Source organism: Triticum aestivum, chromosome 6B, assembly GCF_018294505.1.
Source record: "Triticum aestivum cultivar Chinese Spring chromosome 6B, IWGSC CS RefSeq v2.1, whole genome shotgun sequence".
Lineage (NCBI taxonomy): Eukaryota > Viridiplantae > Streptophyta > Magnoliopsida > Poales > Poaceae > Triticum > Triticum aestivum.
The window spans coordinates 523050964-523074160 of NC_057810.1; positions in this window are offsets into that span (position 1 = coordinate 523050964).

The window sequence follows — 23197 nt, forward strand, 5'->3', positions numbered from 1 at the left end:
TTTTATAGTTACTGTCCAGTTATTATAGTTACATCCCATTTATTATTTCTTAAAGTCCATTTTCTTGTTAAGCCTAATGCATACCTCCTAGGAAAATTTGCAGCCCAGCGGGGCAGAGAATAACAAGTTGACCCAGATATTGTGTACAACTGTCGGCCCAGTTGCATTGTTGATGTTGAAAAAAAGCCTGTGTAGTACAGTACAATCTAACATGGCTACTCAGCCCACATTCAGCGACGCCGGAAAGGCCCAAACAAGGCTTTTGTACAACTTTTTGAAGTCACTGAGCTCAATTAATAACTTAAGAAAAAGGAGATTACAGTGGAACCTAATTAAAAGTTGTCACGAGCAAAGAAATAATTCAACGGGTCCCACTTGTGCGTGTGTGCGTGTGTGCGTGTGTGTGTGTGCATGTGTGTGTGTGTGTGTGTGTGTGAGAGAGAGAGAGAGAGACCCATCGGCCGATGCTCGTAAATACATCTTTCAGCCATATGCATTGCTGATGCTCAGTAAAAACTTATATAGTGGACATAATCATATGGAACATCATACCACACTGAACTTGCATACAAAAATTTCACGCAGGCGGCACAATCAGGATGGAAGTAGTGCATCGCTACGGGTAGGGCTATGTTGAAACCAATGAACTCGTACATAACAGTTCATCATCTTTATCAATGACGGGGAAATATCTTGAATGTTGTGCAAAGAAGACAGACATACAACACAATAAGTTCTGCTAGCACATTAAGTTGGCGTACAACCCTTTCTAAAAAAAGTTCAGGTACAAAATTAGGAAATGACACAATCAAATGTACTGGCACATCATTGCTTCACACCCATAGCTCGGATTTAACTAGTATTTGACAAGATTCAGCTGTTACCTCAAATTAGAGCACATCCATGCAGCTAGCCCTGCCTCTTCTCCCAAAGAAGCAGTGGCCTCCGCCGCGCGATGGAGTAGGCCATGTGTCATCTATTATTCTGAGAAACACGTAGAAAGTCTGACGCTGACGCCTGTAATGGACGTCGTCGATGGACCTTGGCACCAGCGAAGGCGGCAGGACTTTGATTGATGGATTGACCACTTCTTCGACATGCACGAACACTCGATACAGGTACATCCCTAACGTGGTCTGCGGCGGCCTTGGTGGTGACGAATAGTACAACCCCATTTCCTGCACCGGTATCTCAACACCAATCACCTTCGGTATGGTGGACGACTTCTTCATCCATGCCATAACCATCAGAGCCCAGCTGTCCGGAGGAAAAAATACTTACGAGCTCACCTCCAAGGTTGTTGATAAGCTCATTCATGGACTCACTGTTCCAAGCACGTCGAGGCATGCCGTGGAAGGTAAGCTTTGTTAAAAACTCAAGCTCAGAGGGCACCGAGCCCCATCCTAGGTGCCACCGATCAAAGCTCACCAGCGTGCCACCGCAGAACAAACGCCAGGAAGGTTCGAACACACGACTGCAGTCGAAAGTTTCCCAGAAACTGATGAAGAAATCAGTCGGTGGCGGACAGACTTCGATGAGCAAGTCACTTATTTGGATGTCGTGCACAATGCCAAGAGCTTTGACAAGGTCGTCCAGTGAGATGAGAGGCCAGTCGCCATTGATGGTTACCATCAGCACTTTGCCGGCAAACTGGTCGTCAAGCGCCTACATCCCACTATTGAGCGACATCACGCAGCGACCGAAGGCAGGGCGGACCTCAGGATCTCCGGCTCGGAGATCCGCATTGACCAGCGACATGATAGTGCGCTTGAGTACAGGGAGTATAGGAGGGGGATTTGGGGGAACTGGAGTATGAGATTCTAGAGGTGGGGGAGGGGCGGGAGATTGGGGATGAAAAGGTAGCATGAATTTCGAATACGCGCCAATATGCTCTCGGCGTGCAAACGCATGAAAACACCGGTGGCGCCCACATGTCGGCCTAAGAGTCCTTATTCTTTCTTTTTTGGAGAGCCCGGCCTTTTTTTTGAGGATCTTTTGAGATCCCGGCCTGAGAGTCAAAATTGACCTGTTTGCCACTGCGTTACTACTCGGCCCATATTGAACGACACTTCACTGGTCCAAACAAGTGTACATCATCGAAAAGACACTGGGCTCAAATTATAACTTGAAAAAGGAGATATACTCTGAACACTGGAGAATGGTGACGCCGTCATTTAGCCCACCAGTAGTTTGAGACAATAAACAGTTCGAAACAACGATATATACAACATTCAAACACTGACTAGTGACTACTACTGACATAAACAACAAGACATGATAGTTCATAAGAAGTCTTGCTACACCAATAAAACGCACCCATCTGAAGCGCTCAGACTCTCGTGATCCAGACGAGAATGACATTCTAAACACAGACAACTATTACATAGTAAGAGTGACATAGACGAGGATGACCAAATGACAAGGATATGCATAACAAAAGAGAGAACTACCCATCCAGAACAAGCAACAAAGAAAACAAGTCATTCAAAGAGGGATGATCCAACACCATCATAATTTATAGCCCCGCTTCAGCGACCAGTGATCCGGAGACACCACTACTCCACCATTTCGATGCAACAACCCACTTATCTATCAACCTGAAGGCTTGAACCACATCATGCCTGTCGTAATTGAGACATCCAAGGATCTAAGTCACCTTTTTTTGGCTGCAGGCTGTATCGTTGACAATCAGGGGAGTTTGCTCCCGAACTCATAGGGCTCGCCGTGTAGACACAGTTTTCCATAGCAAAAAGAGCCTCTCTGCCATCAAGGCCCTTGCCAATGGTGATCTCCCGGTTAATCGGATAATTGAGCCTGAGAAACAGGGAGTGTGAACCAAGGCTGTTTACCCGCCTCCAACTCAAAAATCCTGAAGGCCCCAACAAGCTGGTATCCTACTCATAGACGTAACAACCACTGTCCGGATACTCATGTATTTCATGGTGCTTGTATACAGTCGGGTTTTTGCAATATAATTTTTTCGGCTCATGTGTCCGAATGATCATCAGTCTTTTGCCGTTGTCTAATCGAGCGAGGAACTAGTTGTGCTTCCCAGTTTTTGGCAAAGGTGGTGTGATTACAAAGGGCAGTAACTATAGGGACACTACATCATATCAAAAAGGACATGCATTGTTAATGTAAGATCAACAATGTTTAGAGTATGAGTAGGATAATGCAAGAAACATCATTGATATGTCCTTGTTGGAACTGGGAGGAAAATACAGGGAAATGTATACTGGGTTCGAAAATATAGAAGTGCCATGCATGGTTATAACCATGTTATCTCGCAATCGATTCTTCACAAGATACTACCATGTCATGCATGTTATGTAATCATGTTCTGTCCTCACAAACAAATTCTTCAAGGTAACTAACAGACCATGCATTGTTATATACTCGTGTTCTATGGGCAAAATTTTTGTGAGGATATTATTCTAGCCATTGATTGCTGAAGGGCAAATATAGGTATGTACACATGGTAAGCATTACAGGATTTCACTACTTCCAAATATGGAGTTCTCCATATGCATATTTACTTCCCTAATGTAGATGAAACCAAAAGTGTGGTGCATGTTTCTATATCATGAACAAAACTAACATGGCCATTGATACACACTCAGATTTAGTAGTAGTATATAGATTACTGTAAAATAAAGAGAATATCCATATATTCCTAACCGTTTAATTATTCAGGGGTACAAATTGGCTGTAATGACATGGTCACAATCGCATGAATTAACTCATTCCAAATATAGCTGATTTATGGCGCCTCTAATACATTGTCATAGTTCTACTCAAATTCTTCTCAAACAGGGATATGTCAATCATCACAAAAAGTTCAAACAATGTCATGGCGTCATCATTAACATGAGAAGGAAACAACTTACACGCGCCGTCCCAGCAATATGTGGTGCCATCTGCTTTGTCGATCGCGTAGATGATGCCATTGTGTTCAATAGCATCACCAAAGTGTGTATCAGCTTTGACGATGATGTACTGCGAGCTGAGTTGTCTCCAGCTAAAGAAGGCACCGGCATAAAGATAGGCGAGTCCGCGGTCGAACAAGGCAATTAGCTAGAAGTCCGCATAATTCGCATGTCGTGTGGGCACTTGGCAGATTACAATCTTCTGCAAAACAAGGTCCGTCCAACTAACATGGTAATCTAGATGACTTGGACCGCGATGGTAAAACTCTATATAATCCAACGGAGGAAGGATAATCTCATGGGAGGTCTGGAAGTTCACAAGCACCAACTTTTTACCGTATTCTCTGAAGGCAGCCATCCAGTGGGAGTTCATGCTGACCCAGTACATACCTGCCAAGAAGTTTCGGGCAATGGTGATCGGATCGAAGTCGAGGGAAATGATGTACGGCAACCCACTACATACCTGCAAAGAAGTTTCGGCTAATGGAGATCGGATTGAAGTCGAGGGGCATCATGTACGCCTCCGTATCATGGTGAGCAAATCTCGCAAGACCATATAGCAGCAAGCAGGGTGTCTTGAAAAGCTTAGGCCTCGCTTCGACGATGGCCATGTGCATGTCCCTTGAGCATGCATCCAGCCGCAGGGCGCTCAACATATCCATACATGAACAACAAAGGTCGAGGATGTCACTGGGGAGATTGCTCCAATCGTGGCTCATATGGATGTTGCGCGGTTCGCGTTCAGCCATGGTGGAGTTTGCAAGGTGGGGTTTTTTGGGGGCTTGATTTATGGGGGAGAAGGCCGTCGGTGCTGGAGCGGCTAGCGAGGGAATAGTGGTACTGGGGGAGGCGAGCGAGGCGACGGTACATGGGGGCACAGTGAGATGGGGATGGAGATGGAGATTGAGTGGTGCTATGGGAGGGGAGAGGGAGATGAGGTGAGGCATGCTAATGTGCTATACAACAGCGGTGATAGACTGCACAGTCCACAATGTGAGGCTGACTTTGGTAACCCGAACACGCCGCCTGGACTAGTGTCAGGCGCAGGGTGTTGTCACTTCACTGCGAGGACCGGATGAATAGTATTTTGACCATCAAGTGTACCACAGTTGTACTACTACTAGTAGTAGTAGGAACATGAGTACTCTAGTACTGTATAGCGAAAATAGGTCTCCCATGCTAGCATGCCTGTTCACTTCATCCTCTTGGTATCATCCATATTGCGAGCAGAACCAAATTCTCGTACATGCGGAAGCGCGAAGATGTGACTTTTGTTTTTTGAGGATAACCGTATATTCCTTAACTAGAGAATGTTGTGTCTCCCACGCACGCGCTAATATCCATCTGAACCAGCTACGACACATTTTTTTATCTGTTTGCATAGGTCCCACCTATCAGGAAAGGTGCAGAAATAAAAAGGAATCATAAAATGTCTCGCCACGGTGATTCAAAAGAGTGACCTCAACTAGCCAGTGGCACATGTAGCGCTAGAAGGATGGGCACATACACAAACAGGTACGACTCCTGAGTCTACCCGCATAGCCTTTTCGTTTAGTCTACCTAGCCGTCTAATCAGCTGCCTGCACGCCACTTCTCCCATTTACTTCTCCATCGGGAACCAAGTTTCCTTGGCTTCTTCACCTCCCCTTTCTATTCACTTGCATCCAAACCCCACTGTGTTCACATTGTTTTAACCTCTTCACATACTCCTGGACTAATTCCGAAGCCCTTTTAAATAATCATCTATTTCAGTTAGACTAGCCATCTAATCCTAATTCTGCAAACCATGGCCCTCCATTCCAGCGGTTCCAAATGGCGAAAGAGATCGAGATGCAGGTTTTTAGCGTCCAACATGTCCTCGTCGAAGGCTCGTTGAGCATAGTTGCCACCGCCAGCGTCCACCCAAGGGTTGTTCGGAAGTGGATCAACAATGTATCCAACTCCCTCGAAAAGGTAGAGATGAGGGTCATCGGTCTTGACGTAGAGTACATGGAGCGTGCCACTGGGAAGATCCAACGCGCCGCTGCCCTTCAGCTGTGCCACGAATATGATGTTTTGGTGTACCACATCATACACGCGTGCTCCATACCAGGTGAGTGATACGTCTCCAACGTATCTATAATTTATGAAGCATTCATGCTATTTTATTATCTGTTTTGAATGATTATGGGCTTTATTATACACTTTTACATTACTTTTGGGACTAACCTATTAACCGAAGGCCCAACCCATATTGTTGTTTTATTGCCAGTTTCAGCATTTCGAAGAAAAGGAATATCAAACGGAGTCCAAACGGAATGAAACCTTCGGCAGCGTGATTTTTTGGAAGAATATCACCCAGGAGACTTGGAGTTCATGTCAGAAGAGCCTCGAGGAGGCCACGAGATAGGAGGGTGCGCCCCCCCTACTGGGTGCGCCCCCTATCTCGTGGGCCCCATGAGCACCCCCCGACCGACTTCTTTCGCCTATATAAGCCTACGTACCCTAAAACCATCGAATATCAAGATAGATCTGGAGTTCCGCCACCACAAGCCTCTGTAGCCACCAGAAACCTCTCGGGAGCCCTTCCCGGGACCCTGCCAGAGGGGGGATCCTTCATCGGTGGCCATCTTCATCATCCCGATGCTATCCATGACGAGGAGGGAGTAGTTCACCTTCGAGGCTGAGGGTATGTACCAGTAGCTATGTGTTTGATCTCTCTCTCTCTCTCTCTCTCTCTCGTGTTCTCTCTCGTGTTCCCTCTATTGCACGATCTTGATGTATCCCGAGCTTTGCTATTATAGTTGGATCTTATGATGTTTCTCCCCCTCTACTCTTTTGTAATGGATCGAGTTTTCCCCTTTGAAGTTGTCTTATCGGATTGAGTCTTTTATGAGAACACTTGATGTATGTCTTGTCGTGCTTATCTGTGGTGACAATGGGATATCATGTGACACTTGATGTATGTTTTGGTGACCAACTTGCGGGTTCCGCCCATGAACCTATGCATAGGGGTTGGCACACGTTCTTGACTCTCCGGTAGAAACTTTGGGGCACTCTTTGAAGTACTTTGTGTTGGTTGAATAGATGAATCTGAGATTGTGTGATGCATATCGTATAATCATGCCCATGTATACTTGAGGTGACAATGGAGTATCTAGGTGACATTAGGGTTTTGGTTGATTTGTGTCTTAAGGTGTTATTCTAGTACGAACTCTTGAATAGATTGACCCGAAAGAATAACTTTGAGGTGGTTTCATACCCTACCATAATCTCTTCGTTTATTCTTCTCTATTAGTGTCTTTGGAGTGACTCTTTGTTGCATGTTGAGGGATTGTTATATGATCTATCTATGTTATTATTGTTGAGAGAACATGCACTAGTGAAAGTATGAACCCTAGGCCTTGTTTCCTATCATTGCAATACCATTTACGCTCACTTTTATCGCTTTCTACCTTGCTGTTTTTATAATTTCAGATTACAAAAACCTTTATCTACTATCTATTTTGCACTTGTATCACCATCTCTTCGCCGAACTAGTGCACCTATACAATTTACCTTTGTATTGGGTGTGTTGGGGACACAAGAGACTCTTTGTTATTTGGTTGCAGGGTTGTTTGAGAGAGACCATCTTCATCCTACGCCTCCTACGGATTGATAAACCTTAGGTCATCCACTTGAGGGAAATTTGCTACTGTCCTTCAAACCTGCGCAATTGCAGGCTCAACAACGTCTACAAGAAGAAGGTTGTGTAGTAGACATCAAGCTCTTTTCTGGCGCCGTTGCCGGGGAGGCTAGGTAAGCGGCACTCACACCCCGTCAACTAAGCTATTTTTTGGCGCGGTGAGTGCTTGAAGGTATATCTTTAGATCTTGCAATCGAATCTTTTTGTTTCTTGTTTTATCACTAGCTTAGTTTATAAAAGAAAACTACAAAAAATGGATTTGAGTTTGTCTCATACGCTTCATCTTTTTAATATCTTTCATGAGAATGATGGTAAGGAAAATTGTGCTCAAGTGCTAGAAGAAGAAGTCTATAAAATGCTTGGCATGAAATATGTGAATGATGAGCATGATTGCAATGTTGTTAGTATGAATTCCTTGAATATCCATGATGCTAATGATATGCAAAGCCACAAGCTTGGGGAAGCTATGTTTGATGAAGATGATATTTTTTGTCCCCCAAGTTTTGATGAGAATATTTATTATGATGAAAGCATGCCTCCTATTTATGATGTTTATATTGATGAAAGTGGGTTTGTAAGAGTGTGAACTTTAGGAAGTATTTTGGAGGATGTTGAATCTTATTGTGATGAACATGAAAGTGGATTTGGAAGAGTGTCAACTTTATTTAGTGATGATTCCACTATTTCGGAAGAGGTTCCAATTGATTATGAGAACAAAGTTGCTATCTATGATGATTATTGTGATGACTTGTATGCTATTAAGAATAATTATAACCATGAAACTTGTCATCATTATTTTGTTGAGTTTGCTCCCACTATTATTCTTGAGAAGAAATTTGCTTATGTGGAGAGTAATAAATTTTCTATGCTTGTAGATCATGAAAAGAATGCTTTAGGTTCTGGTTATATTGTTGAATTCATTCATGATACTACTGAAAATTATTATGAGAGAAGAACATATGCTTGTAGGAATTTCAATAATGCCAAGTTTCCTCTCTATGTGCTTAAAATCTTGAAGTTATGCTTGTTTTATCTTCCTACGCTAGTTAATTATTGTTCCCATAAGTTATTTGCTCAGAAAATCCCTATGCATAGGAAGTGGGTTGGACTTAAATGTGCTAGTCATATTCTTCATGATGCTCCCGTTATGTTTCAATTCTTATCCTTTATGTGAGCATCATTGTCATCATCAAGCCTAGCTAGAAAGGCATTAAAGAAAAGCACTTGTTGGGAGACAACCCAATATTTATCCTTACTGTTTTTGTGTGTTTACATGATTATGCTACTGTAGTAATCATGTTTTATAGCTTTTGTTTCAGTAAAGTGCCAAGTAGGACCTTTGGGAAGACTTGGGTGAAGTCTTTATGATCTTGCTGTAAAAAACAGAAACTTTAGCGCTCACGAGATTAGCTGCCATTTTTTACTGAGAGTTCTTTTAGGTTGATTCTTTTTGAAGATGATTAATAGACAAATTCCTAAGGTCCAGAAACTTATTTCAGAATTTTTTGAGTTCCAGAAGTATACGTTTGATACATATTACTACAGACTGTTCTGTTTTTGACCGATTCTGTTTTCTATGTGTTGTTTGCTTATTTTGATAAATCTATTAGTAGTATCGGAGGGTATGAACCATAGAGAAGTTAGAATACAGTAGATATTACACCAATATGAATTTAGAATGAGTTCATTACAGTACCTAAGTGGTGGTTTTATTTTCTTATACTAATGGAGCTTATGAGTATTGTGTTGAGTTTTGTGTGGTTGAAGTTTTCAAGTTTTGGGTGAAGATTCGATGGACTATGGAATAAGGAGCGGAAAGAGCCTAAGCTTGGGGATGCCCAAGGCACCCCAAGGTATTATTCAAGGACAACCAAGAGCCTAAGCTTGGGGATGCCCCGGATGACATCCCCTCTTTCGTCTTCGTTCATCGGTAACTTTACTTGGAGCTATATTTTTATTCGCCACATGCTATGTGTTTTGCTTGGAGCATCATTTTCTTCTGTTAGTATTTGCTTTCTGTTATTTGTATTAATGTCTTGCATCTATATTTTCAATAAAAATGTCAAGGATAGCCTTTGCCATGCTTATTTTGCTAGTATGCATGTTGCTGTTTGAAAATAGAAAGTTTACCGCTGTTGCAAAAATTCCCTAGACAAGTCAGGGAATGGTATAATGTTGAATCTTTTTGCATATTGAGCTCTGATAAATTAATTACAGTGGGAATTTTACTTCACAATTTTTGGAGTTAGAGAAGTATGATGAATCTTGCATTCTTTACAGACTATACTATTTTGGCAGATTGCTGTTATGTTTGCATTGTTTGCATATGCTCGCTTGTTTAATGATTCTATTTGAGGATAGGAATATTAAATATGCAGAGACATTTAGTATGCAATGTTGAATAATAATGTTAGTAATTTGTTACAGTAGAAAATGATATGGTTTTGGATTGGTTTATACTAACCTATCTCACGAGTTCTTGCTGAGTTTGGTGTGGATGAAGCTTTTGATAAAAAAAGAGAAACCATGATATGAGAGGAATTAAGGAGACACAAAATTTCAAGCTTGGGTATGCCCAAGGCACCCCAAGATAATATTTCAAGAAGTCTCAAGCATCTAAGCTTGGGGATGCCCCGTTAGGCATCCCACCTTTCTTCTTCAAACAACTATCGGTTAATATCGGTTGAGCCTAAGTTTTTGCTTCTTCACTTGAGTTGTGCTATCCTTGAAATGTCATTTTGTTTTTCTTTGCTTGCTGCTTGAATACAATACCAAGATCTGAAATTCTTAAATGGGAGAGAGTCTTCACATAGTTGCATAATTATTTAGCTACTCATTGGTCTTCACTTATATCTTTTTGGAGTAGTTTGTCATTTACTCTTGTGCTTCACTTATATCCTATGAGTAAATGGTTGAATGAGTTGAATGTAATAAATCTGAAATTATATATGCTTCATTTTCTTATCCCATGGGTAGAAATGACTTCACGTCTAAGAAGTAGAGGTTATAAATTTATTGACGGTTAGCAAGCATTGTATTGGTCATTTGAACAATTCATGAAAGAATATTGAAGGAAGAGAGGTTTCACATATAAATATATTATCATAGACATCTTTTATAATTGTGAGCACTCATTAAGTATGACATGCTAAAGAGTTGATGTTGGACAAGGAAGACAACGTAATGGGTTATGTTTTCTCACATCTCAGTTAAAGTATATTGTCATGGATCATTCAAACATGTTGAGCTTGTCTTTCCCCCTCATGCTAGCCAAAAATCCCTAGCACCAAGTAGAGATACTACTTATGCTTCCAAATATCCTTAAACCCAGTTTTTGCCATGAGAGTCCACCATACCTACCTATGGATTGAGTAAGATCCTTCAAGTAAGTTGTCATCGGTGCAAGCAATAGAATTTGCTCTCTAAATATGCATGACTTATTAGTGTGGAGAAAATAAGCTTTGTACGATCTTGTTATGGAAGCAATAAAAGCGACGGACTATATAATAAAGGTCCATATACAAGGGGCAATATAAAGTGACGTTCTTTCGCATTCAGATTTTGTGTATCCAACCCTAAAAGCGCATGACAACCTCTGCTTCCCTCTGCGAAGGGCATATCTTTTACCTTATGTCTTTTACTTTATGCAAGAGTCAAGGTGATCTTCTCCTTTCCCTTTTTCATTTTATCCTTTGGCAATCACTTTGTGTTAGGGTGATCCTGATATATATATATATATATATATATATATATAAATATATATATCCAATTGGATGTACGTTACCATGAACTATTATTGTTGACATCACCCAAAGGTGAGTACGTTTGGAGGCAACATTATAAGCCCCAATCTTTCTCTGTGTCTGATTAAAACTTCATAACCACAAGTATTGCGTGAGTGTTAGCAATTGTAGAAGACTATATGATAGTTGAGTATGTGGAGTTTTCTATTCCTGAAAATAAGATGAACTGCAATTGTTTGATGACTAAGAATGAAGTTTGCTAGTTTTCAAGAAAGTTTATGGTCTTTGCTTTAACATGTGAATTGCTTGTTACTTATTCGTGATAAGTTTTATGAGATGAACTACTGTTATGACATATAATCATGCTATAAAAGGTGATTGAAATTATCATTGATCAAACTTGTGCACCTTCTAGCATTCACACTTCATAAATTCTTTCTTTATCATTTACCTACTCAAGGACGAGTAGGAATTAAGCTTGGGGATGCTGATACGTCTCCAACGTATCTATAATTTACGAAGCATTCATGCTATTTTATTATCTATTTTGAATGATTATGGGCTTTATTATACACTTTTATATTACTTTTGGGACTAACCTATTAACCGGAGGCCCATCCCATATTGCTGTTTTATTGCCTGTTTTAGCATTTCGAAGAAAAGGAATATCAAACGGAGTCCAAACAGAATGAAACCTTCGGCAGCATGATTTTTTGGAAGAATATCACCCAGGAGACTTGGAGTTCACGTCAGAAGAGCCTCGAGGAGGCCACGAGATAGGAGGGTGCGCACCCCCCCTACTGGGCGCGCCCCCCTGTCTCGTGGGCCCCTCGAGCACCCCCCGACCTACTTCTTTCGCCTATATAAGCCTACGTACCCTAAAACCATCGAATATCAAGATAGATCAGGAGTTCCGCCGCCGCAAGCCTCTGTAGCCACCAGAAACCTCTTGGGAGCCCTTCCCGGCACCCTGCCAGAGGGGGGATCTTTCATCGGTGGCCATCTTCATCATCCCGGCGCTATCCATGACGAGTAGGGAGTAGTTCACCCTCGAGGCTGATGGTATGTACCAGTAGCTATGTGTTTGATCTCTCTCTCTCTCTCTCGTGTTCTCTCTCGTGTTCCCTCTATGGCACGATCTTGATGTATCCCGAGCTTTGCTATTATAGTTGGATCTTATGATGTTTCTCCTCCTCTACTCTTTTGTAATGGATTGAGTTTTCCCCTTTGAAGTTGTCTTATCGGATTGAGTCTTTTATGAGAACACTTGATGTATGTCTTGCCGTGCTTATCTGTGGTGACAATGGGATATCATGTGCCACTTGATGTATGTTTTGGTGACCAACTTGCGGGTTCCACCCATGAACTTATGCATAGGGGTTGGCACACGTTCTTGACTCTCCGGTAGAAACTTTGGGGCACTCTTTGAAGTACTTTGTGTCGGTTGAATAGATGAATCTGAGATTGTGTGATGCATATCGTATAATCATGCCCACGGATACTTGAGGTGAGAATGGAGTATCTAGGTGACATTAGGGTTTTGGTTGATTTGTGTCTTAAGGTGTTATTCTAGTACGAACTCTTGAATAGATTGATCCAAAAGAATAACTTTGAGGTGGTTTCGTACCCTACCATAATCTCTTTGTTTGTTCTTCTCTATTAGTGTCTTTGGAGTGACTCTTTGTTGCATGTTGAGGGATTGTTATATGATCTATCTATGTTATTATTGTTGAGAGAACTTGCACTAGTGAATGTATGAACCCTAGGCCTTGTTTCCTACCATTGCAATACCGTTTACGCTCACTTTTATCGCTTGCTACCTTGCTGTTTTTATAATTTCAGATTACAAAAACCTTTATCTACTATCTATTTTGCACTTGTATCACAATCTCTTCGCCGAACTAGTGCACCTATACAATTTACCATTGTATTGGGTGTGTTGGGGACACAAGAGACTCTTTGTTATTTGGTTGCAGGGTTGTTTGAGATAGACCATCTTCATCCTATGCCTCCTACGGATTGATAAACCTTAGGTCATCCACTTGAGGGAAATTTGCTACTGTCCTACAAACATGTGCACTTGCAGGCCCAACAACGTCTACAAGAAGAAGGTTGTGTAGTAGACATCAATGAGCTTCACGATTTCTTGTATCGGGAGGACATATACTTCTCTGGGGAAGCCATCGAAGTGGACAAATGGAAGCTCGCGCCGTACAACCTTGATTTGAAAAGCATCGTTGACCTACAAACTAGAATCAAAATTCTTGTAGAAGATTGTGATAAACAGACACCATCCCTATTCGACGTAGCAAATTTTGTGCTCGGTACAAATCTTCAGAAGGGTGTTGAGACGTTGGCATTAAGGTCGTATGGATGGGAGAATTATCCCTTGACGTACGAGCGGATAAAATATGCTACCCTCGATGCCCGTGTGAGTTTTGAGATAGCTGCAAGGTCCAGAGAGCTTGTTGCGAAGCCGTCTCCCACAGAAAATGAGAACAAGAATAATAATAATAATAATAATAATAATAATAATAATAATAATAATAATAATAATAAGAAGAAGAAGAAGAAGAAGAAGAGGAGGAGGAAAAGGCTGCACCAGCAGCAGGGCATTATGGATGGATGAACTATTTCCTCTCTTGTAAAAAAAATTATTCCCTCTCGGTGTATATTGATATAGAAGGACTATTTCGATGGTGTGCATGTCTTTGGAACAAGTAGTAGCGTGGGTCTGATTGACTATAAGGAACTATTTATCCGCCTAGCTTTGTCTACTACTCCTTCTAGTGATCGATATGCAATGCATGTGTCCGTAGATATGACAACTTGTCCATGGAAGTTCAACTACGATGACGATCACGTTTCATCCACTGCCACTCGCGATTCCCACGATGGCGCTCCAACCCACGGCACCACGTCCCTCGACGTGCGCCTCACCCCTCTCGGTCGCACCTCCCCTCTGCCTTTGTGTGCATGACATGTGGGCCACCTTAAATGCGGCGAGCATCAAGTTTCTACCACAACCGCACGCGATTCCCATGACGCCGCTCGAACCCATGACACCACACGTCCCCTAACCTGCGGCTCACCCCTCTCGGCCCCACTGCCTCTCTGCCTTCGGGTGCATTACATGTGGACCAGCCACCTATCAGGTCCACATGTTATTGACTCAAAGGCATGTGTAGTAAGGCGTTGAAGCTCAGTCCCGAGGGCCCTGCGAGGGAAATGTAACTCCTGCGCCAAGCCTTGTGGTGCTACCGCTGCACGAACTCGTGCCAAACTCAAGATTTGTTTCTTTACTATGCATGCACGCAACGATTTAAAACAAATAAACTGGGAGAGAGGGTGTATACCGTAGGATGTGTCCCATACGAAACAAGTCCCTTGGTTTGTCACCGCGAAGATGCGGTTAGAAAGGAGCACAACGTCTTCGTACTCGTACGACAACAAATCGGCCGCAGACAACATGGTCCACCTTTGACCGCCATGTGCAAGGTTCATGCTATCTTCTTCAATCTCACCGTGGTTTCATCGTACCAATTCATGCGGTGGCCCGTTGCATGGCTGATCCCAATGTTGGACAAAGGTTCTACGGGAATGGTGTCACCATTGTAAATGTTGTGCAAGTTGATGTTGGTACCCTCCCGTACATATGCAAGCCAATCTCCACTCGCACCGAGCCTAACCTGTGAAACAGTGGGCAGGGGGAGAATTAGGAAATGGACACGGAAGTAGTCTTTAGAATGCATTTGCTATGTGATCAAACTCATCTTACCTGCTCATCAGAGGAAATCCGAGTGCCCCTCAACGTCAGCATCTCAAGGGGCGTTAACTTGCAACTATGGCCATGCCGTGCTGGAGAGACCCCCAAGGAAGCAATCTCGTGCGTTCCACGGAACATCAAGATGCATTGTATGAGTAGTTTATCTTGTGAGAGAAAAGGATGAACGAGGGAAGGCCTCTAGAGACAGAGATAGAGACTACTACTACCAATGTGCTGGCCCGTGCGTTGCAATGGATCCAAAGTAGTAGAATAATACTTGTTCACATGCTTGAAATATAAACACTCTAGTTTTGATATACATGTGTCAGCAGACATGACAGTTTGTCCATGGAAGTTGAACCACGACGACCATCTGTTTCTTGTTTCTACCACTGCCACACCCACACGCGATTCCCACAACGCCGCTCCAACCCATGGCACGACGTCCCCCGACGTGGACATGGATCCTCTGACGTGGCTATCACTGCCTTACCCTGCCTTTCCTTCACTGACAGGTGGGACCCACGCTTGGGGGGACCCACATGTTAGTGACCCAATGGTAGGATTGTTCATGTCAGGGGATCCTCATCCCCCCGACGTGCACCTCATCCCTCTCGGCCCCACCGCTCCTTTGCGTTTGTGTGCATGACATGCGGGCCAGCTGAACTACGGCGACCATCAACTTTCTACCACATCCACACCTAATTGGACGCAGTTTGCTTGCTCTGCTGCTGTGCTCCGATCCGTACTCCTGCACCATCGAATTTTCATCCAACGGTTGTGAGACATTTCATCCTGGGCATCAATCCTCAACTGGAGTACTTCTGTACTACAGGTAGTACCCGCTAGTGTGGCCATCTATGCCTCGTAACGCCCTGCCGCCCAGCTGTGGCACCCTCGCCATAGCCACGCCACCACCGGCCAGTTCATCTCAAATGAGTGAGTCGCAAACCATGACACCACCATGAGAATGACATGTGGGCAGCCACATTTAAGGTCCGCATGTCATTGACTTATAGGTCGGTGCACTAAGCCACGGAAACTCGGTCTCGTTGGCCCCGAGAGGGAAATGTAACTCCTGCGGCAGGCCTTGTGGTGTTCCCGCAGTATGAGCTCGTGCCAAACCCGGAATTTGTTTCTTACTACTACCAACTAGTAAGGTACACATGGATTGCACGCCATTTTGTTAGCCACACTTTTTGTGGCAGACACACTTTGCCTAAGCTTAGTTGTGGCAAAGTTATTCATGAACCAAATAGACCCTAAGTTCAACCATGGAGTCTTCTAGATTCTACATGTGGCAGAATCTGGTGGAATGTAGGGCTTGTTTGGTTCCCAGCCACACCTTGCCACACTTTGCCACACCTCACCTTAGGCAAATTTGACCAAGTTAGGTATGTGTTTGGTTCTAGCTACAACTCAGGCAAGAATAGTTTTATGAGCAGTGAACCCCACATGTCATAGACAGAAAAATTGTGGCAAGATTCCCTTAGGCAAGCCAAAGTGTGGCTAACAATTTGAGAAACTCAAGTTAGGCAAGTGTGGAAAAAATCATGCGGCAATATATGGCAAAGATAGTCACAATCCAAACAGCCTCGTAGATGATATCCAACGACCAGTAGTGCTCGGATTTGCCATCTTTGTACCGTCGAATTGGCTTCATCCTTTGACCAACTTTCAAAGTTATTCACACACTATATAGGGGTATAGATGTTTGGTTTGCAGCCTAAGGTTACCACGCCTAAGCTTAGGCGTGCCAAAATATCTTAGGCATGTGTTTGGTTCATTGCCACACTTTTCTAGCTACATGGTCCACATGTCATAGACTCAACTTCTTGCCAAATCTTGCCACACTTGTGGTGGCCATTTTGTTAGCCACATTTTTTGTGGCAGACACACTTTGCCTAAGCTTAGTTGTGGCAAAGTTAGTCATGAACCAAACTGACCCTAAGTTCAACCATGGAGTCTTCTATATTCTACATGTGGCAGAATCTGGTGGAATGTAGATGATATCCAATGGCCAGTAGTGCTCGGATTTGCCATCTTTGTACCGTCGGATTGGCTTCATCCAATGACCAACTTTCAAAGTTATTCACACACTATATAGGGGGTATAGATATAGATGTGTCGGCCTTTGCGTTGCAATGGATCCAAAGTATATCTATTTAGTGGAGTGCAATCTAAACACATTATCTATTCATTTTTCTCTAACCTTTCATAGCAATGCAACCAAGCCACATAAGTTTCATGGGTGCCCCCACATCATATTATTCATACTACGTTGACTGAAAAAAAGATAAATCACCCAAAACAAGATCTTCCCGTTTTTTGTTCCTACGATGTTGTGTTGTGCATGTACCTAGTTGTATAGTGATAGTACTAGTTGTATAGTACAAACTTGGTACTAGTAGGAGTAGTAGTACGGAATGCTCCTACTCTATCAACGAGCCCCATCTGACACAGAATTTCTTGGCTTCCATGCTACAACTATATCTTCCCCTTATTTCTGTTTTCCAACCCGGCGGCGGGTGGGGTGCGGTTTGCCAATAGTCGGTTTGCTCAACGACGGTCCCACATGAAAGTGAAGATGCTAGGAAACACGCCTTCCCTAAGCTATGTGTCATGTCGGACGGGCCATGGAGTACACCCGATTCCCGGGCGTGTGGGGGTGCGACGCGAACGCGACATGACTTTTCCTTTTACTAGCGATGTGCCCGTGCGTTGCGACAGATCCAAAGTAGTAGAATAGTAGTAATTGTTCACAAACTTGAAAGAAATCACCCTTGTTTTGATATAATCCTAATATATTACTTTTCACTCAAAATATATTTCTCAGGCTGTTTTGATGAGGTGAGGGAGGCATGTGGTTGCTTTCAAGATAATAAGGGGTTTTCTGCAAATTGGAGCAGAGAAGTGGGCTATTGTTGCAAAAATGCCACAACTTACCTCACAATCGTTAGATGCAGATCTAATGGTCAGAAACGACGGATGGCAGACACACCACCATCACCAACTAAGTCTTTTATAGGAGTAGGAGTAGAGAAACATGTATAAATTGTAACATTTGGTTCTGCTCCTTGGCACGATTGATAGATAGAAATAACATCTGGAAACGCTAGGGCGGGGCTATTTCCGCCAGATAAGCAGAGTACATAGTAGCTAGGTTGGCGCATCGTCGGTTTGGTCACATGTGGTCCGACATGTTCTAGTGTTTCTAGCAAGATGGCCGCGTGTTGCACGAAGTTGATGGAAAAGGTAAGCACAACTTATAAATTGACGGATGGAGTACTAGTTATAGTGACGCATTAGTTAAGCAAAGGGAGCACACATGTCGGTATTGACTGGAACGAGAATGCAACAACACAATAAGAATTAAGGCCACGATGATGCGATCGCAGTGGTGGTTACATGAGGCAAGAAGAAAGATGCATCCATCAACATATGATCTCCTCCTCCTCAACTTAGTGCGACGGTCCACTGACCGGTGGCTAAGGAGCGGTGGCTTTTGTGGTGAGTTCAAGGTGCTTCTCAGCAAAGGCATCCAAGGCTTCTATCCGGTTGAGGAAGGCCAACGTCGTAGCGTCCTCATTGGCCTTGTAGATACCTATGTACACGATTTGCTCGTACACATAGATGTGTAGGTCAACGAATTCTTGCAGGGCGAGCCACCTCGTGGCAAGCGCGACCTCCAGGTGGACATTCTTCGTGACGTCGGCGGGCAGTCGCAGGGCCACCAGTGCTCAAAAGAGGTTCCGACCATGGAGGACGCTTAGGGTGGCAGGCAATGAGGAGCCCGAACGTGCGGGCTGGAGGAGTACGACAATGTCGTCCGTGAGCTTCTTGAGGACGGTGAACTTGTTGGTGGTGGCAACGATCATATGGTCCAACTGAGAGTCGTAGTTGGTGTTGATGGCGGCCATCCACCAGCCGGTCTCCAACACCGTCTGGAGACGATCCTCGGTGCCATGACGTAGGCTGACGTCGTGGACCATCTGGCATAGCCGCTGGCCGCCCGCGCGCATCGCCACCATGGGTCTGGAGTGAGCACTTTTGCGCTTAGTGTAGGTGCTTAGGCAAATGCTTAGGTGAATACGATGTGGTAGATGCATTAGAATGGAGGGCGCCTTTATATGAGGGCAAACTGCGTTGCATTCACATCGTGCAGCCTCTTTTCCCGGTCCTCCTCCCATTACTTCCCTCATGCATTAATTAAAGGAGGATCCATTGGTCGTTCAACATTTCGGGAACCGCTACTCCCTCCCTCGTCTGCATTAAAGCCGTACCGGGAACTGCATCGCCCGATGTCAAATCGAATAGTACTGCGCCGCCCGCTGCACGCCCGACTGAACACGTCTCCTCGCCTCCATCAAACCCCTCCGTTAAACCCGCAAGCAAACCGAGAAACCTACTCCGGCCACACGTTTGTTCATGAGCGGGCCGGAATTAAACGCAGCACCGACCGAGATCCTCCCGTCCGCCCTCAGTTTAAATGAGGCCAGACGCTGGCCAAGCTCCTACCGTCCGCCCTCTATTTAAATGAGGCCAGACAGACAGCGGGCAAAATCGCACCCCTCCACCGCTCCCCCATCTCCTCCTTCACCATTTTCTCCACTCTTCCGATGGCTTATGAGGAGCCATTCTCTGGCATACTACCCTGCTGGGTGGCCCGCCAAGCCCTCCGGATATGGGCGAGGCCGCTCGGTGCTTCAACAACCTCGCTTGGCCCAACAGAGCCAGTTGCCGCCCCAAGCAGGCGCGTGGTTCAGCAACTCCCCGCTCCATTTCAGCTCGATGAGGTGTGGCGAGTTGCTCCATGCTGGCACGGCGGCGAGCACACTGGTACGGGCATTGTCGCTGCTGTGACGTACCATGCCACCAGTGTCTGTGGTGGTCGTGCCTCCCGTGGCTGTGGGCACGCCTCTCGTGCCTGCGGCAGCGCCATGCAGGCAGAGACAAAAGTCAGGTGCGTGGAGAGCGATGAGTTGGTGGCCAGCTTCTTCGTGTCTGCCGCCATCATCAAGGAGAAGTAGAACACGGGAGGCCGCCGCCACTTGGGTCCCATGAAGGCCACCTCCAAGGGAACGATTGCACATTTAGGTGGTTTCTTTGCTGCTTCGTCTTCCAAGGACCTTCCTCGACCCCGCAAGTGTCTGCCGGACATGAAGAAGATAGAGGGATCTGCGGGCGGCCATTTAGATTATGTACTCCCTCTCCAGCTGGCGGGAAATATTTTTTTTCTAAGAATGGATAAATTCTATGTATCTGTAACTAAAATAAGTCTAGATACATCCATTTCTAGGATAAGTATTTCCGGGCAGAGGGAGTATTAATTATACCAAGAGAGCCGGATTAGCACCGATTAGTTCATGTAAATGCAATGAAATCCATCATGTTTATATGAAGATCTGGCTTTTTTATACGAAATCCTTCATGCTTATATGAAATCAGTCCGTGTTTGCACGAATTTCATTTGGTTGGTTAGAGTTGTGAAAATGTATGCCGCTAGCATTTGATGTCGTCCTCCGCGGAAGGAAGCGGGAGGAAATTTGCCAGCTGCCGTTGGAGATGCTCTTATGCTGGAAATAATAGAGTGACATCCAATCCATTTGAGTTAATTGCGTGTATGATTGTCCCTCTATAAAAAGTTAATTGCATGTAAAGTGTACACGTGACTTGCAGGGTGGCAACAGCTTCGTACAGAAAGTTAAAAAGAAACAAGTCCATCCTTAATCTTGTATTCTAAGTACTCTCTGGGTTCCATTGTCCGTACAGTAGCAAAAGAAGTATATATTTAATAAGTAATATATAATATAAAAAATCTAAAGTTAAAGACAGAATTCGAATTCAGGTCATCACGTTGCGAGCATCCGGCGCTAACCAGTCCAGCACATTTTCGTTGTAGACCATGCTAGAGATATATCTCCATGTCTACTCTTATACTCCGTCGGTTCCTAAATTTTTTTTTTTAGATTTCAAATGGACTACCACATACGGATGTGTATGTAGACATATTTTAGAGTGTAGATTCACTCATATTGCTCTGTTTGTAGTCACTTGTTATGTTCTTTGACTTCCATGAAAAGATTTGTGAGGTATTCATTGATGATTTCTCCGTTTATGGATCCTCTTTTGATGATTGTTTGAGCAACCTTGAATGAGTTTTGCAGAGATGCGAAGACACTAGTCTTGTTTTGAATTGGGAGAAGTGCCACTTTATGGTTAATGAAGGCATTATTTTGGGGCATAAAATTTCTGAAAGAGGTATTGAAGTTGATAAAGCTAAGGTTGATGTTATTGAAAAGATGCCGTGTCCCAAGGACATCAAAGGTATAAGAAGTTTCCTTGGTCATGCCGGTTTTTATAGGAGGTTCATTAAGGACTTTTCTAAAATTTCTAGGCCTCTGACTAATCTATTACAAAAAGATATTCCTTTTGTCTTTGATGATGATTGTGTAGAAGCATTTGAAACACTTAAGAAAGCTTTGATCACAGCACCTATTGTTCAGCCACCTGATTGGAATTTACCTTTTGAAATTATGTGTGATGCTAGTGATTATGCTGTAGGTGTTGTTTTAGGGCAAAGAGTCGATAAGAAATTGAATGTTATCCAGTATGCTAGTAAGACTCTTGATTCTGCCCAGAGAAATTATGCTACTACTAAAAAAGAGTTCTTAGCAGTTGTATTTGCATGTGATAAGTCTAGACCTTATATTGTTGATTCCAAAGTTACTATTCACACTGATCATGCTTCTATTAAATATCTTATGGAAAAGAAAGATGCTAAGCCTAGACTCATTAGATGGGTTCTCTTGCTCCAAGAATTTGACTTGCATATTATTGATAGAAAGTTTGTTTTGTCTTGTGATGAATGTCAAAGAATTGGTAATATTAGTAGACGTCAAGAAATGCCTATGAATTATTCTCTTGTTATTGAACCATTTGATGTTTGTGGCTTTGATTATATGGGACCGTTTCCTTCCTCTAATGAATATACACATATTCTAGTTGCTGTTGATTACGTTACTAAGTGGGTAGAAGCTATTCCAACTAGTAGTGCTGATCATAACACTTCTATTAAGATGCTTAAAGAAGTTATTTTTCCGAGGTTTGGAGTCCCTAGATACCTAATGATCGATGGTGGTTCACATTTTATTCACGATGCTTTTCGTAAAATGCTTGCTAAGTATGATGTTAATCATAGAATTGCATCCCCATATCACCCACAGTCTAGCGGTCAAGTAGAATTGATTAATAGAGAGCTTAAATTAATTTTGCAAAAGACTGTTAATAGATCTAGAAAGAATTGGTCCAAGAAACTTGATGATGTATTATGGGCTTATAGAACTGCATATAAGAATCCTATGGGTATATCTCCATATAAAATGGTTTATGGAAAAGCATGTCACTTACCTCTCGAACTAGAACATAAGGCATATTGGGCCATTAAAGAGCTCAATTATGATTTCAAACTTGCCGGTGAGAAGAGGTTATTTGACATTAGCTCACTTGATGAATGGAGAACCCAAGCCTATGAGAATGCCAAACTGTTTAAGGAAAAAGTTAAAATATGGCATGACAAAAGAATACAAAATTGTGAGTTTAATGTAGGTGATTATGTTTTACTATACAACTCTCATTTAAGATTTTTTGCAGGAAAGCTTCTCTCTAAATGGGAAGGCCCTTACGTTATCGAGGAGGTCTATCGTTCCGGTGCCATAAGGATCAACAACTTCGAAGGCACAAATCCGAAGGTGGTGAATGGTCAAAGAATCAAACATTATATCTCAGGTAATCCTATAAATGTTGAAACTAATGTTATTGAAACCGCAACCCCGGAGTAATACATAAGGGACACTTTCCAGAACGTTTCAGACTCCGAAAAGGAATAGGTATGTGGTACGTTAAGTAAACCGACTCCAAAACAGTTCTAATAGCAATTTTTCTCGTTTTGGAATATTTAAGAAAAATGGAAAATAAGAAGTAGTCCTGGAAGGACACGAGGCGTCCACAAGGGTGGAGGGCGCGCCCTACCCCCCTGGGCGCGCCCCCTGCCTCGTGGGCACCTCGTGTGCTCTCCGGACTCTGTTTTCTTGCACGA